The sequence below is a fragment of the Macaca mulatta genome, chromosome 2, assembly GCF_049350105.2.
Source record: "Macaca mulatta isolate MMU2019108-1 chromosome 2, T2T-MMU8v2.0, whole genome shotgun sequence".
Lineage (NCBI taxonomy): Eukaryota > Metazoa > Chordata > Mammalia > Primates > Cercopithecidae > Macaca > Macaca mulatta.
The window spans coordinates 95,739,281-95,754,833 of record NC_133407.1 but is presented as its reverse complement, the minus strand read 5'-3'; the positions used below and the strand labels follow the sequence as shown (position 1 = coordinate 95,754,833).

Genomic DNA, 15,553 nt, shown 5'->3' with positions numbered 1-15,553 from the left:
ACTTTAACTCATAACTGAGATTGAGTAGAGGTGGTTAATTTTTGCCCTCTGCCTCATAAGATGGACTAATCGGGACCTCAGCCAATGTGATTGACCTGAATGACAAACACTATTGCTTTTCCGAGGTGGCTGGAGTTTTCCATCTTCTAAAATCGACACCCTTGTCCAATCACTTCGAGGCAGTTTCTTGAGTATTCTCTTAAGGATCAGAGACCAAAGCACTGTGTAAAACTGTAATGTTCCCGTTAGGTACCATCTAAGGAGGGTAAACAGGAGAAAGTTCACCTTTCAAACATTAATCTGATGCTGTAAACAGCAGTTGACTTCTCATTTACACAGGCAAAACACTTTAAACTATTTTAGCAACTGTTTTATGTAAGAAAAAAAATAGGATTTTGATGGTTAATGTTATATTTTAAACACATTTATCTCCATAGCTACTATCTTAAGAAATAATAGTTTTTGCATTTGTGTCTGCTTTTCTTCTTGAATTTAGTTGTTCTCTAACCAAGCTGATGGGCAGGGAGTTGGACTGGAAAGGGCGTCTCTATAGTAGGCGTATCTCTGTGGCTGGGGTTGAGGGACTGATTGTTCAAGAAAATATCCCTTTGTTCTGAGTTGGAAGAGGAGGACGAGAAGGAGGAACACCAGGAATCCCAGAAACCTCTTCACTCCCGGGGACATAGAAATGGTCGGAAGTGGATGGGCATGCTGTCTATAGAGATCGGCATTCTGGATGTATGCTTGGATTTCCTGGGCCCTTTTATTCCACATAAATTACTGTACTTATTGGGGATGTAAAGCTGCAGCCTGTCCTTGGGAGAATATTCTCTTTCTGTAACAATGTTCAGGATATTGTCAGAGTGGGACTTTCTACTTCTCCTGTGGAAATGGTGATGAGATCTGGATCCCCTCTCTTCAGAATGGTACACCCAGGTCTTGTCACTCACTGGACACTGCCTGATCTTGATGTTGCAGTTTCCATTGTCAATGACATCATCTGACCTTCTGTGGTCTGGATTGAGACTTGGATTGTCTGAGTACTGGCAGATGTACTAGTTTTTCATCAGGCATGATTTTTTTTTTCTAGACAAAATTTTGAACTTAGACTCTTTAAGGACTCTGTACTTCCATGCAGCAGAGTTCAAAGTTTCCATACGCTGATTTTCTCACAATCTTCTGCCTCCGTTTTTTTTCAGAGTTTGCAGAGAATATAAGGATGACCTCAGCTTGCTTCATCCATCCTCTGAAGCTACTGTGATGTTGGACAAAGCCAAAGAATCCATAGAATCCTGAGCACGTTGCTCTGGTTTCAAATCTGACAAAAACCCCAGGGATTTTCATACCCCTGTGTTTGATCGTTAGCCTACCCTGAAGCCCCATGGTCCAGATCCAATTTCTGGAGCCTTCTACTGTTTGCAGGGCCTGGGTGGTTGCCATGAGCAGAAACACTATTCATCTTGTGCCCAGTCCATATCAGGTCAGTAATTTTTACTTGCAAGGTTCTGGTTGTTTTGCTTTAGCTTGTTCTTTTCTTTTCTTTTCTTCCTTCCTTCCTTCTCTCTTTCTCTCTCTCTCTCTTTCTTTTCTTCTTTCTTTTCTTTTCTTTTTCTTTTCTTTTCTTTTCTTTTTGACATAGTAATGCTCTGTCACCCAGGCTGGAGTGCAGTGGTGTGATCTCAGCTCACTGCAAGCTCTGCCTCCCAGGTTCAAGCGATTCTCCTGACTCAGCCTCCCTTGTAGCTGGGACTACAGGTGCCCACCACCAAGCCTGGCTAATTTTTGTATTTTTAGTAGAGATGGGGTTTCACCATATTAGCCAGGCTGGTCTCCAACTCCTGACCTTGTGACTTGCCCGCCTTGCCCTCCCAAAATGCTGGGATTACAGGCATAAGCCACCATGCCCAGCCCAAGGTTGCATATTTTTGAGTAATAAATCTGACTTTGGGAAAGAAGAGATATCCAACAAAAAGGATTTATGCTAGGCACGAGAAAAGCATGCTTCTGCAGCACGCCAACACTTCCCATCATAGGTCATCTGCACATGATCGACACTAATATGTTCCCACAGATTTCACAGCACTCTGTGTAGACATGTTCAAAACAGCCACAGCAGAATGGGTGGCCATCCTTCATAACATACGTTGTCCTCTGGGGACCATTTTGCGCTCAAGGCAGCAGAAGTGTTTCATGTGCCAATGGTGACTCTCAGTTTCTGTGCAAACATCAACAAAATTATCTCAGCACATGCTGAGCTTCAGGGTTTGAGCAATTCAGCATGGTGCCTGCCACAGTGAATTTTTTCATCCTGATAAAAATAGACGAGGTTGACCAGCAGCTCTTTATACGTGAAACAGACAAAACAGAATGAGTACCAGCACACTCCAGGGCCCACTCGAGAGGCAAACACTGCAGTTTTATCTCCGTTGATCTTCAACCCACGTTGCTCACACATAGCGTGCATTACTGCTCTAGACAAAAGTTTAATCATGCCTCTTCCAAGTGCTTCTTTCTGCTGCTAAGCACTGAACACTTGGAATTCTTTATTCTCATCTTCATTCAAAGACTGACAGTACTATATCTCATTATCATGTGGTGGCAACTGGTATACAAGCCCTTTAATCAGATGTTTCTTTCCAGGGATGTTAATATAAGGACATTTTCCGCTGATAAGCAAGCAAAATAGAGCTGGTTCTGCTCTGGTCTAAGGCCCAGGGGACCCTGAAGTACTCCTCCAGTGCATAGCCAGAATCATTATCTGATATGGAACTTCTCTGATACCTAAAGGCAAATTTGCTCATTTTGGGCTCCATCTCCAAAGGCATGATAATAAAGTCAAAAAGCTAGTTTTTGACATCAAACAATGGCTGCTGTGTCAGCCTGCTCCATTCCCAGGAGTCTTAGTGAGTGAAGCTGCTGAAATGCCCTCACCTCTTCATCTTCAACTCTTTTTCCTGGAAGCAGTGGGCTGGCATAGAAAATTCCCTGGGTTCCAGAGTCAGAGAGAACTGGGTTCAAATCCCAGTTCTGGTACTTACTAGTTGAGTGAGGTTGGGCAAGTTCTGTAACTCTCAGAACCTCAACTTCCATAGCTGTAAAATGGATATCATATTAATAATAGGGATGTAGTAAGGATTAGATAAGAGAAACAATGTGAAGCATAGGGCCTGGTATATACTCTCTGTTTAACAAATAATAGTTCTTTCCTATTCTATTTTTCTGTTAAACAAGAATTGAACTAGGTTTGGTGTTGCCATCTCTGATAGGCACTAGGATCACCATTCTCATATTTGAGTATGGCTTGGAGAAGACCACATTTTTTCCATGCCTTTGTACATGTTGTGTCTAGAGTCGTGATTCTTAAACTTTACAATTCATCAGAATCACCTGTAAGATTTGCTAGAACTCATATTTCTGGAACCCACATCTAGAATTTCTGACTGTATGTCTGGGGAAGGGCCTGAGAATTTGCATTTCTAACAGGTTCTTAATTGATGCTGGTGCTGTTGATCTGGAAACACATTTTGAGAATCACTGGCCTAGAACAACGTACCACATTTTCTACCCTCTGACTGACTCCTACTCATCCTTCAAGTCTCAGCTTTGATTTTATTTCCACCAGAAAGTCTTTCTTAAACCTGAAGTCCAAATTAGGTATTCAGTCTCTGTGCCTTCAAAGCTCCCTGGACTTGCTCACTCATAGGATATATCACAGTGCTTTGTAATTGTCTCGCTACTTGTCTGTGTCTCTTACTGGACACTATCTACTTTGGAAAAGGGATCATGTCTGCCCTATTCGTTGCTGTATCTCCAGCATCTTGCTCTGTGCCTCGCACATAGTGGGTGCTCAATAAATGATTGTTGAATGAATAATTGAGTCAGACTATGGGTAGCTAGAACCAGAGCTTAGGGACTCATGAAGTTGGGGCAGATAAAAGGAGTACGTTCTGAGTTTCACCATGTTGGCCAGGCTAGTCTCAAACTCCTGACCTCCGGTGATCTGCCCGCCTCGGCCTCCCAAAGTATTGGGATTACAGGCGTGAGCCAAAATACAAAAATTAGCCGGGCATAGTAGCGGGTGCCTGTAGTGCCAGTTATTCGGGAGGCTGAGGCAAGAGAATCGTTTGAACCTGGGAGGCGGAGGTTGCAGTGAGCTGAGATCGTGCCACTGCACTCCAGCCTGGGCAACAAGACGGAGATGCCATCTCAAAAAAAAAAAAAGGAGTAAGTTCTATCAGTGGCTAGTGGTCAGGCAAGTCTAGCAATTCAGTGCCAGGGACATCAGCAGAAAGTATCAGAAACTATAGGTGCAGGGCCTGGACTTCAGAAGCTGAGTTCAGCCTCTGGAAGGACTTGGGTCATGAAGAACAGGGCAGAAACCAGTGTCATAGAAACTGAGCAGGGACTTGATACTCAATATCTGATTAAGGTGCTTGATCCAAAAAGCCCCAAGAATTTAAAACATTACTGGTCCCATTCTTGTTTGATGGCTCAACATATGGTCTATCTTCGTGACTATTTCATGTGCACTTAAAATATTTCTTCTTTTGTTAAGTGATGTGTTCTATAAATGTTAGCTAGGTCAAGTTGGTCAATAGTACTGTTCAAATCTTTGACATCCTTACTGATTTTCTGACTACTTATTTTACCAACTATCGGGTAAGAAGTGTTTATATCTCCAAATATAATTATGGATTTGTCTTTCTCCTTCAGTTTAGTCAATTTTGCTGCATGTATTTTGAAATTATATTATTCAGTGCAGACACATCAATGATTGTTACTTATTTTTTATGAATTGTTTACTTCATCATAATGAAATGTTTTTCTTCATCCTTTTATAAGGTTCTGAAGTCTACCCTGATATTTAGAAAGCCACTCTAGCTTTCTTTTTCCTTCTTTCTTTTTTTTTGAGATGGAGTCTCACTCAGTGATCATTCTATTTCTTTCCTTTGTATGTTATGTTTTTTCTCTGCCTACTTTTAATATTTTCTTCTTATCACTTCCCCCCAGCTATTTGATTGTGATATGCTTTGTGTGTGTGTGTGTGTGTGTGTGTGTATTTATCTTGCATGAAGGTTTGTTGGGATTCTTGAAGCTACAAGTTTATAGTTTCTATTACATTTGGAAAATTTGAGCAATATTTTTGTTTAATATTATTTTGGTCACTCCCCCACTTCTGCATCTTGTAATCTCATTATACAACTTTCTATTGCCCTACAGGTCACTGAAACTCTGTTCAGTTTTTTCAATCTTTTTTCTCTCTGTGCTTTAGTTTGGATAGTTTCTATTACTATGTCTCCAAGTTCATTGATCTTTTCTTCTGCACTGCCTAAATTGTTGTTTAACTCTTTCAGTAAATTTTTTATTTCAAACATTATATTTTTCATCTCTAGAATTTCCATTTGGCTTGTATCTGTATCTCCCATTTCTCTCTGTTTTTGCTTTTTTTTCTTTTTGCTAATTTTATCACCTCTGTCATTTCTGAGTTTGTTTTTAACTGACTGATTTTTCTTCTAGTCATGGATCACTTCTTAAAATTAAGAAAACTTCTTTGTATGTCTTGTAATTGTATTTTAGAGACAGAGTCTTGCTATGTTGCCCAGGCTAGATTAGAACTCCTGGCTCAAGCAACCTTCCAGCTTCAGCCTCCTAAGTAGCTGGGACTACAGGTGCACACAACCATTCTTGTCTACTATGGTGATTTTTGATTGGATGCTGGACATTTCAACATTTGTTGAGTGCTCAATTTTGCTTTTTTCTGTTTAAGTATGTTAGACTTTGTTCTGGCAGACAGTTAATTTATTAGAAGATCAGTTTGATCTGTCTGAAGCTTGTTTTTCACTTTTGTTATTTTAGGTCTAGAGTATCCTTTACTCTGGGACTAGGGTAGTCCTACAAGCAAGGTGTAGCCCTTCTGGGGTCTTTACTGAATGCCCCAGGTGCTTAATACAGTTTCTTCTTTCTGGTTGATTAAACTCAAATGTCTCCTAGGTCTGGATGAACTCTGGGAATTTTTCAGCTTGCAACTACTGGTAATAACTTCCCAGGATTTTTGTGAGGATTAAATTAAATAATGTGTATGAAGAGTATTGCAGGGGATTATGATTGGAAAGAGATACACAAGGGGCTTCTGGGGTGCTGGCAATATATTTTTTCATCTGGGTGGTGGTTACATGTGTGTTTACTTTATAACTATTTGTTAAACTGAATTATTTTTATGTGTATGTTATACATCACAATAAAAATTAAAAGAAAACAAAGAATATAACATACTGCTGGCATATAGTAGATGCTCAATAAATGTAGCCAGCCTGATTACATGAGATAAGAGATGTAAAATAGCTGGCACAGAATCCAGCATACAGGGTTGGGGGAGAATCCTGGATAATTTCCTGTAAGTAAGCTTTTTATGGAAGTATAACCTAATAAAGAGAAATAAAGCATAAGCACATAGCTCCATATATTTTACCAAAACAGAACACACCCAAGTAACCAGTAACCAGATCAAGAAATAGAACTTAATTGGTTCTTATTGTTAATGTAAAACAATATGGAATGGGATTTTCCTGATGTCTCATAATTTTGGTTAAATCCTCAAAGCTGATAAAAATTCCTCTTTATTTCTAAAGAATGATTTTAGGTATCCCCTCAAGGTTGTCTAAAAAATAGCAGAACTGGTCCTGTGACTATCAGCCTCTGTCATCCACCTTCAGCCTCATAGAAGCCTAGGAGTTCTAAGGGAGCAAGAAGCACAGAAGCCTAGGAGTTCTAAGCAAGCAATCTTACAGATTACAGATTGCTTGCCTAGAAGCAGGGAGGGAGATGTGCTCTAGTGATGGGCTGAGAAGGAATCACAGCCCCTGTGTTTCCGTGGAGCCAGGGCTGAAAGCTGAGAGAGTTCTTGGGAAGCCTGACATGCAGGCTTTGAAGTTTATGGGGTTGCAGAGGTGTTGGTGGTTGAGTGGTGGGATGTGGGAGGTAGTTAATAGTAACATAGAGGCCGATGTTTGCTTCCTACCTAGAAAATCATCAAGGCAGGAGGAAGGCTAGAGAAGACCATGATGGCATGGTAAGGAATGAGAGCCACAGTTTGGTGGGGCAAAGTTATATGAATTTCCTGGCAGAGTGAACTCTGCAATAGGCAGTGAGATTTGAGCTGCCTTGATGGAGTTCTCTCCCACAGGGCATCCATCTTCTTCAGTTTTTTTTTTTTTTTTTTTTTTTGAGACAGAGTCTTGCTCTGTCACCCAAGCTGGAGTGCAGTGGCACCATCTCGGCTCACTGCAAATTCTGCCTCCTGGGTTCAAGCAATTCTCGTGCCTCAGCCTCCCGAGTAGCTGGGACTACAGGCGTGCCACCACGCCCAGCTAATTTTTGTATTTTTAGTAGAGATGGGGTTTCACCATGTTGACCAGGATGGTTTCGATCTCTTGACCTCGTGATCTGCCCGCCTCGGCCTCCCAAGGTGCTGGGATTACAGGCGTGAGCCACGCAAGCCCAGCTGATCTTCTTCAGTGTTGATCCTGTAGCCACAGATCAGGCCTGAGGTGAGGGGGATTGGATGTGAGTTTCTTTGTTTACATCAGAGTAGAATTTTTAAAACATCCCCAAATGAGGCTATTCATACAATCACAAGAGCCTGAAAAACTTTAAGATATTCCTGAGGTGTCCAGGGCCTAAAAAAAGAGATCCAGCTGGCCAAGCACGGTGGCTCACGCCTGTAATCCCAGCACTGGGAGGCCGAGGCGGGCAGATCACGAGGTCAAGAGATCGAAATCATCCTGGTCAACATGGTGAAATCCCATCTCTACTAAAAATACAAAAATTAGCTGGTTGTGGTGGTGCGCCTGTAGTCCCAGCTACGCAGGAGGCTGAGGCACGAGAATTGCTTGAACTCGGGAGGCAGAGGTTGCAGTGAGCCGAGATTGCGCCACTGCACTCCAGCCTGGTGACAGAGCAAGACTCCATCTCAAAAGAAAATTTAAAAAAGGGATCCAGTAAGGCATGTTAAAGGACATTAGGAGAAAAATTAAGCCATTTCCTGTTTGTATTTGTACCTCTTGAGTGCAGTCTGCTCTGTGTGTGTGTGTGTGTGTGTGTGTGTGTGTGTGTGTGCACCTAATCCTTCTGCTGGGCTATGACCACGTGTGGAGAATTTATCCTCCATTATAAGGTACACTTTTCTAGGATTAGAATTCACCAAATCCCATCTCTCTTCTGTCAACAGTGCTCGATAAATATAGGCAGATCTTTCTCTCTTCCCCTGCCCCCTTGCACTCCCCGCCCCGCCAGATGGAGTTTTGCTCTTATCACCCAGGCAGGAGGGCAGTGGCACGATCTCAGCTCACTGCAATCTCTGCCTCCCGGGTTCAAGCGATTCTCCTGCTTCAGCCTCCCAAGTAGCTGGGATTATAGGTACCTGCCACTATGCCCAGCTAATTTTTGTATTTTTAGTAGAGATGGGGTTTCCCCATGTTGGCCAGGCTGGTTTTGAACTCCTGACCTCAAGTGATCCACCCACCTCGGCCTCCCAAATTGCTGGGATTACAGGCATGAGCCACCGCGACCAGCCTCTGCTCTTTCATTATTACTCGCTGAAGTATTCTGTATTTGATGTTTTCCTTGATGATTCTCAGACTTTACCCTGTTTTAAAATCTACTGTTTCCCCCACTCCCACCGGATACATTTTAAATTCATGCTTTCCATTAAAGGAGGTATCTTGGGCCCGTTCCTCGGAATTAATGAAGCAATCTTATTTATCAGCAACACGCATACAGGTTAGTCTACCTAATGGCAATTTGATATTTTGTATTTACCTCAGAATTTGTAAAATAGAATAAAAAGGTCGGGCACTGTGGCTCACGCCTGTAATCCCAGCACTTTGGGAGGCTGAGGCAGGCAGATCACCTGAGGTCAAGAGTTCAAGACCAGCCTGGGCAACATGGTGAAACCCTTGTTTCTACTAAAAAATAAAAAAATTAGCTGGGCGTGGTGGCAGCACCTGTAATCCCAACTACTTGGGAGGCTGAGGCAGGAGAATCGCTTGAACCCAGGGGGCGGAAGTTGCAGTGAGCCAAGATGGTTCCACTGCACTCCAGCCTGGGTGACAGATCGAAACTCTGTTTCAAAAAAAGAATAAAAAAATAAAATAAAAATCATTGAAACTACATATTGTATTCAAATATAACATGTATTAAACCTATTACAAAACATGCCTCTGGTCACGCTTGGTGAGGCTGCCCCTTACCCTTCAGTCCCCTCTGTTCCGGGGAAGGAGGGCTTCGGTCACAGCAGTCGCCTGGAGGTACCAGACCCACCTGCTTTAGTACCTTTCTGCCCTGTCCAGCTCCTAGGAGTGAGCTTTCAAGACTACGTGTTGTATCAGTTTTGAATTCTCTTTTCCAACCCTGGACAGATGGCCCTGCTCTGGGTCTTGCTCTGTCCCTTCAGCAGCAGGTATCTGCCCTTTTAGAGGAGGGGAGTGGGTGATGGCTAGAAGAGATAGGAGGGGTCAGGGGTCTGGCAGAAACCGATAGGAAAAGAGGGAGGATTTGTGACAAGAGTGTCAAAGAGACAAAACAGGTATAGAGAAATGGTTTGCAGAGAGAGCCAAGAAGGGTGCATAAAGGTTTCATTTGAGAATGGTATTTATAGGCCAGGCGCAGTGGCTCACGCCTGTAATACCAGCACTTTAGGAGGCTGAGGCGGGTGGATCACCTGAGGTTGGGAGTTCAAGACCTGCCTGACTAACATGGAGAAACTCTGTCTCTGCTAAAAATACAAAAAATTAGCTGGGAGTGGTGGCACATGCCTGTAATCCCAGCTACTCAGGAGTCTGAGGCAAGAGAATCACTTGAACCAGGGAGGCGGAGGTTGCAGAGAGCCAAGATCACGCCATTGCACTCCAGCCTGGGCAACAAGAGTGAAACTCCATCTCAAAAAAAAAAAAAAAAAAAAAAAAGATGGTGTTTATAAACAAAAATACTGGTATTTAAGTACTTTAAAATAGCCCAGTGTTAAAAATTTGTATTGCAATCACAATTATTAATCTTCCTGGGAAGATGTCTTTGGGTGGCCAGTAATAGAGAATTTTATTTTGTTTACTACAACCTTTGGTCTCAAAGGTTTATATCTTCTGACTTTTCCTTCAACCTTTGGGGTTTGCCATATTTGGATCCTGCAATTTCACGATAAAGTGGAAAGAGTTTTTGAAGGTTTTAGAGTAAGACAGACCGGAGTTGTCTGTCTACTATTATTAATTGTAACTTTGGGCCCATTATATAACTCTCTGAGCCTTAATTTTCTCATTTGCAATTATCTACCTGAGATAGAAAATATTAAGCAATTAAATGCAAATACAGAATAGGATATTTAAATCACTCAATGCAGTGTCTGGCACATAACAAGTGCTCAAGAAATGGTTATCAAACTTATTGATATTGTTATATAAAGTGTTCCATCATGTTAAAATATCTGTTTGGTTAATTATGTTCTGTTGCTGGAGGTTTTGGTGTTTCTAAGGTTTTGCTTGTCTAAACTATTCAGAACAATCCTAGTATAGAAACTTTGGCTTAGAATGCAAGCTTTCTTAGTGCTCCATTCCTAGAGGTGAAATTAGTAGGTCAAAGGTGTAAGCAGCTTTCTAGCCAGCCAGTTGGTGCTGATAAAAATCAGACCAATTTCTGGCTGAGCGCAGTGACTCATGCCTGTAATCCCAGCACTTTGGGAGGCTGAGGCAGGCTGATCACTTGAGGTCAGGAGTTTGAGACCAGCCTGACCAACATGGGGAAACCCTGTCTCTATTAAAAATACAAAAATTAGTCAGGCATGGTGGCACATGCCTGTAGTCCCAGGTACTTGGGAGGCTGAGTCAGGAGAATCGCTTGAACCCAAGAAGCAGAGATTGCACTAAGCCAAGATCGTGTCACTGCACTCCAGCCTGGGCAAAAGAGTGAGTGAGATTCTGTCTCCAAAAAAAAAAAAAAAAAAGACGAATTTGAAATGCAAATATAATATCTAGGCATATTTATTTCCAAAGTCTGATCAATAATGATACCTTTAAAATATTTATATTTGTGTATCTTTGATTGTTAGTGAGGCAAACCATTTTTCCTCTAGATGACTTGTCAAGCATTTTTCCTAATGATATCAGGCATCTCTAAATATTGCTTATCCAGAGGCTGGTGATAGCTGTTCTTTTATATGAGGTTCAAATCTTCATACTTTTTTTTTTTTTTTTTTTTTTTTGAGACTGAGTTCGATCTTGTCGCCCAGGCTGGAGTGCAATAGCATGATCTTGGCTCACCACAACCTTTGCCTCCTGGGTTCGAGCCTGCCTTAGCCTCCTGAGCAGCTAGGATTACAGGCGCCTGCCACCATGCCCAGCTAATTTTGTATTTTTAGTAGAGACGGGGTTTCTCCATGTTGGTTAAGCTGGTCTTGAACTCCTGACTTCAGGTGATCCGCCCACCTCAGCCTCCCAAAGTGCTGGAATTACAGGCGTGAGCCAACATGCCCGGCCTATTTTTATTTATTATCTGGATGTTTTAACTTTTTCTATAGTGAATGCATAGGAACAATACACTGTTAAAAATAAGAAAAATATGACATAAATGATCCGTAATGGTAATAAAATGAAATATAATAGGACAACGTGATTGTAATTTCATGACTAAGGGTTGATTAAAATATGTGGAGAAGTGTGGGTCATTATCTCACTGGTTTCTGTACATGGATTCCCAAGCTCTCTTGTTTGTTGAGACTGGAACATTTAACTCTTCTTAGTCATAACTCTGAAAGAACCCCATCAAGACTTGCATAACCAGGAATAGTGTTGGCCTAAGACAGATAGTTTGTTTGGATTTGCTAATTACATGACTATGTCACTTTAATAATTTTTTTTCTTTTATTCTGTTGTCTTGACTAACAACAGTGGCCATATTGTTAGTGGTATTTTAAGTAAAAGGGATGATTAGAGGGGTCCTGGTCTGATTTCTGCTTTTAATTGAAATGAGTTGACTTTGCATTGGGACATGACAGAGTAATAGGTACTGGATTTATCCTCCACTTTAGCAGTTAGAACTCTGGACAAAATAGAGAGCAACAGTTTTTGGAATTTGGATGGCAGGCAGTACAGACTGTGATGCTTGGGAGAGGGGAAACAAATGAGGTGAGTTCTACAACTGACCCAGTATATCGCCTGGATGGAAATTCCAGAACCCAGTGTAGGAAGAGAGAACACAAGCAGAACCCAGCAATCTGTCTGAGTTAAAAACATAAATCAGAGCTTGTTCCAATGCAGCTGGAACTTGTGGGGCAGAGTACAGTAGAGGAGGGAGCTGCATAAAGAGAGAAGTCTGGATATTTACAGAGAGACCTCTATAGGTCTTTGGTTGAATAATCTGCAGAGTAACTTAACTGCACACGAGAAAAAAAAATACAACACTAATTGATGAAATTCAGCAAAATCCAGCACTCAACAATGTAAAATCAACAATATCAAGCATCCAATAAAAAATTACCAGATATGCAAAGAACCTGGAAAATATGATCTATAGCCAAGAGAAAAATCAATCAATAGAAACAGACCCAGAAATGACAGAGATGAAGAATTAGAGGACAAACATGTTAAAAAAACTTTTATAAATATGCTCCATATGTTCAATAAGGTAAAGGAAAACATGAGAGACAAATAGAATATCCAAAATGAATTCAAATGGAACTTCCAGAGATGAAAAATATAAGATAAAAAATATAGTAGATGAGACTAACAGTAGATTAGACACTGCAGAAGAAAAAAAATCCCAGTGAACCTGAAGATGTAACAATAGAAACTGTTTAAAATTAGGCACACAGAGAAAAAATTACTGAAAATAAATGAACAGAATAGTATGGCCTGTGGTACAATTATGAGCAGTCATTGTAACTGAAGTTCTAGAAGAGAAGAGAGTTGAAGGGAAAAAACCCAGAAAAAAAATTTGAAGAAATAATGACTTAAGTATTTTCTAACTTTGATGACAGCTATAAAGTCATGCACAATGAGTCCCAAACAGAATATACATAAAGAAAACCATGGTATGGCTCATTATAATAAAATTGCTAAAAACAAGTGATAAAAAGAAAAATGTAAAAGCAACCAGAGAAAAAGAGGGCACATGCTGTCCAGAGGAATAAAAATACGATTGAGAATAAACTTCTCATCAGGAGCTATGCAAAGTAATATCTATATAAGGACTTATTAATTGCCTATTTAACATTCAGTTTAATAGGATATAAGTAATAGTTCTTCTTAAATTAAAACAATGATTGTTTTCTTTTTTATTTGTGATCTTCCTTTTTAAAAATTCAGCTAGAGATTTAAAATTTTGTTAATATTTTATAAAAACAAATTTTCTATAGTTTTTAAGATTAAAAATTAAAATTAATAAAAATTAAGATTTCTATAGTTTTAAATTCTTTTTATTTGTCTTTTCTTTGCTTAGTTTATTCTGGATTTTTAATTTTAATTTTTAAAGATAGTTATAAACTTGGCTTGTTAAGCTTGGCTTTTTTGTCTCCTTCCTTCCTTTCTCTCTTTCTCTCTTTCTCTCTCTCTCTCTTTCTTTCTTTCCTTCCTTCCTTCTTTCTTTCTTTTTCCTTCCTTCCTTCTCTTTCTTTCTCTCTCTCTCCCTCTCTCTCTCCCTCTCTCTCTCCCTCTCTCTCTCCCTCTCTCTCTCCCTCTCTCTCTCCCTCTCCTTCCTTCCTTCCTTCTTTCCTTCCTTCTTTCCTTCCTTCCTTCCTTCCTTCCTGCTTTCCTTCCTTCCTTCCTTCCTTCCTTCCTTCCTTCCTTCCTTCCTTCCTTCCTTCCTTCCCTCCTTCCCTTTCTCTCCCTCTCTATTTTTTTTTGAAATAGGGTCTCACTCTGTCACCCAGGCTGGAGTGCAGTGGTGCAATCATGGCTCACTGCAGCCTCTAACTCCTGGGCTCAAGTGATCATCTCACCTCAACACCCCAAACAGCTGGGACTACAGGCATGTGCCACCATGCCTGACTGCTTTTTTGTCTTTTTGTAGATACAACACTTTGCCATGTTGCCCAGGCCGGTCTCAAACTCCTGGGCTCAAGCTATCTGTCCATCTTGGCCTCCCAAAGTGCTAAGATTACAGGTGCAAGGCACCGCTCCCGGCCTGACTTTTCTTTTTCCAAAGTCAACGTAAGCATTCATGGCCTTACCTTTGTTTTCTCATACTGTATTCATTTATTCATGTAATTATTTCAGCAAGTATTTGTTGGGCATCTACCTTATGTCAGGTACTGTGGCAAGTACTCTTGTTTCAAATATTTATGCATGACAATGTATCAACTAAGTCATGATACAAACCATATTCTTGCCAGTGTGTTGTGACTAGAAACATTTTGAAAGCATTATTTGGTCTGTATAGGTACTTAACACATCAAAGAAACACAGAGCAGACCCAAGAACTCAGCAAGCATAGATCGTGGGAATGTAGCGTTGCTGCTGCTGCTGGCTCTCCTTCATGCTTTAACAAACCCTGAGGGCCCATTGTCACATTAGGGAAGATTTGATCCCAACTTCCAGAAACTCACTCAAACTTGCTTAAGTGAAGAGACAGAAAACACAAAACATAAAGGTGTTTCACAGAACACAGGGGCTAGAGAGAGTCTCATGAAGCACCAGAAATGGGTGTTGGAAGGCCACCAGAAACCAAGCTGTCTCCTCCTCCTTCACCTCTCTTTGTGAGGCTCCCTGCTCTTCTATTTTTGTTCTTTCTGAGATTGTGTATCATTTTTTCCCCTGTGCTTTTTTGTGTCCTCAGCCTCCCACACACCCTCTTAAGTACCTATAAAGCCTGACTTGAATGGCTATGTCAGATTTCAAATTTCCAGGAGAGACAATCTGATTGGCCCAGCTTGGTCAGGTGTCTATCCTTGGATCAATTAATTGCAGCCAAGAAAGTCAAAAATAACATGTCTGTGGAAATGACCTCTGTAGGAAAGGGCAGTTCTAAGGCGAACCCCCAAAGCAGTCTCCTACAACCGTGCATTGTTGATGTTCACTGTGAGGACTCCCACGAATAGATGGATCATCACAAAATTCATTAGTTAATTAATAGCTATCTAACTCTAAGAAATAATTTGAGGCAGCTATATATATATTTTTAAGAGCAGGAGTAGGAGTTTAATAAAATACTTTAGAGTAGGAAAGAAAGATGCACTTGGAAGAGACCCCAGTGGCCACATGAAGGTCAAGTGCGGTGTTTAACCTTGATCCTAGGGCTTTGTACGTTGGCTCCTTTCCCATGATTCTTCCCTTAGGGTGGGCTGCCCACATGCACAGTGCCCTCCTTACCCTTGGGAGGTGGGCAACCACAGTGTGTTTAGGAAATTTGTATGCATGCCCATCTGAGGCTTCCTTTCCTTTTCCTGTGGAGTGCTTCAGAAAGTCATACTCTGCCATTTTGTCAATGCACATGGCCGGGAAGTTGCTTCTCCCTGGCATCTGCATTCAATTAACATGTTAGTGCAACAGGTGTGGACCATCAGAAAATGGCC

The 15,553-nt window shown here is 41.1% G+C and overlaps 1 pseudogene; it reads right to left on the bottom strand.

Annotated features, from left to right (window-relative positions):
- Window positions 1–440: 440 nt before the first annotated feature.
- Window positions 441–2,825, bottom strand: LOC100428399 (prickle-like protein 1 pseudogene; annotated as a pseudogene).
- Window positions 2,826–15,553: the final 12,728 nt, after the last annotated feature.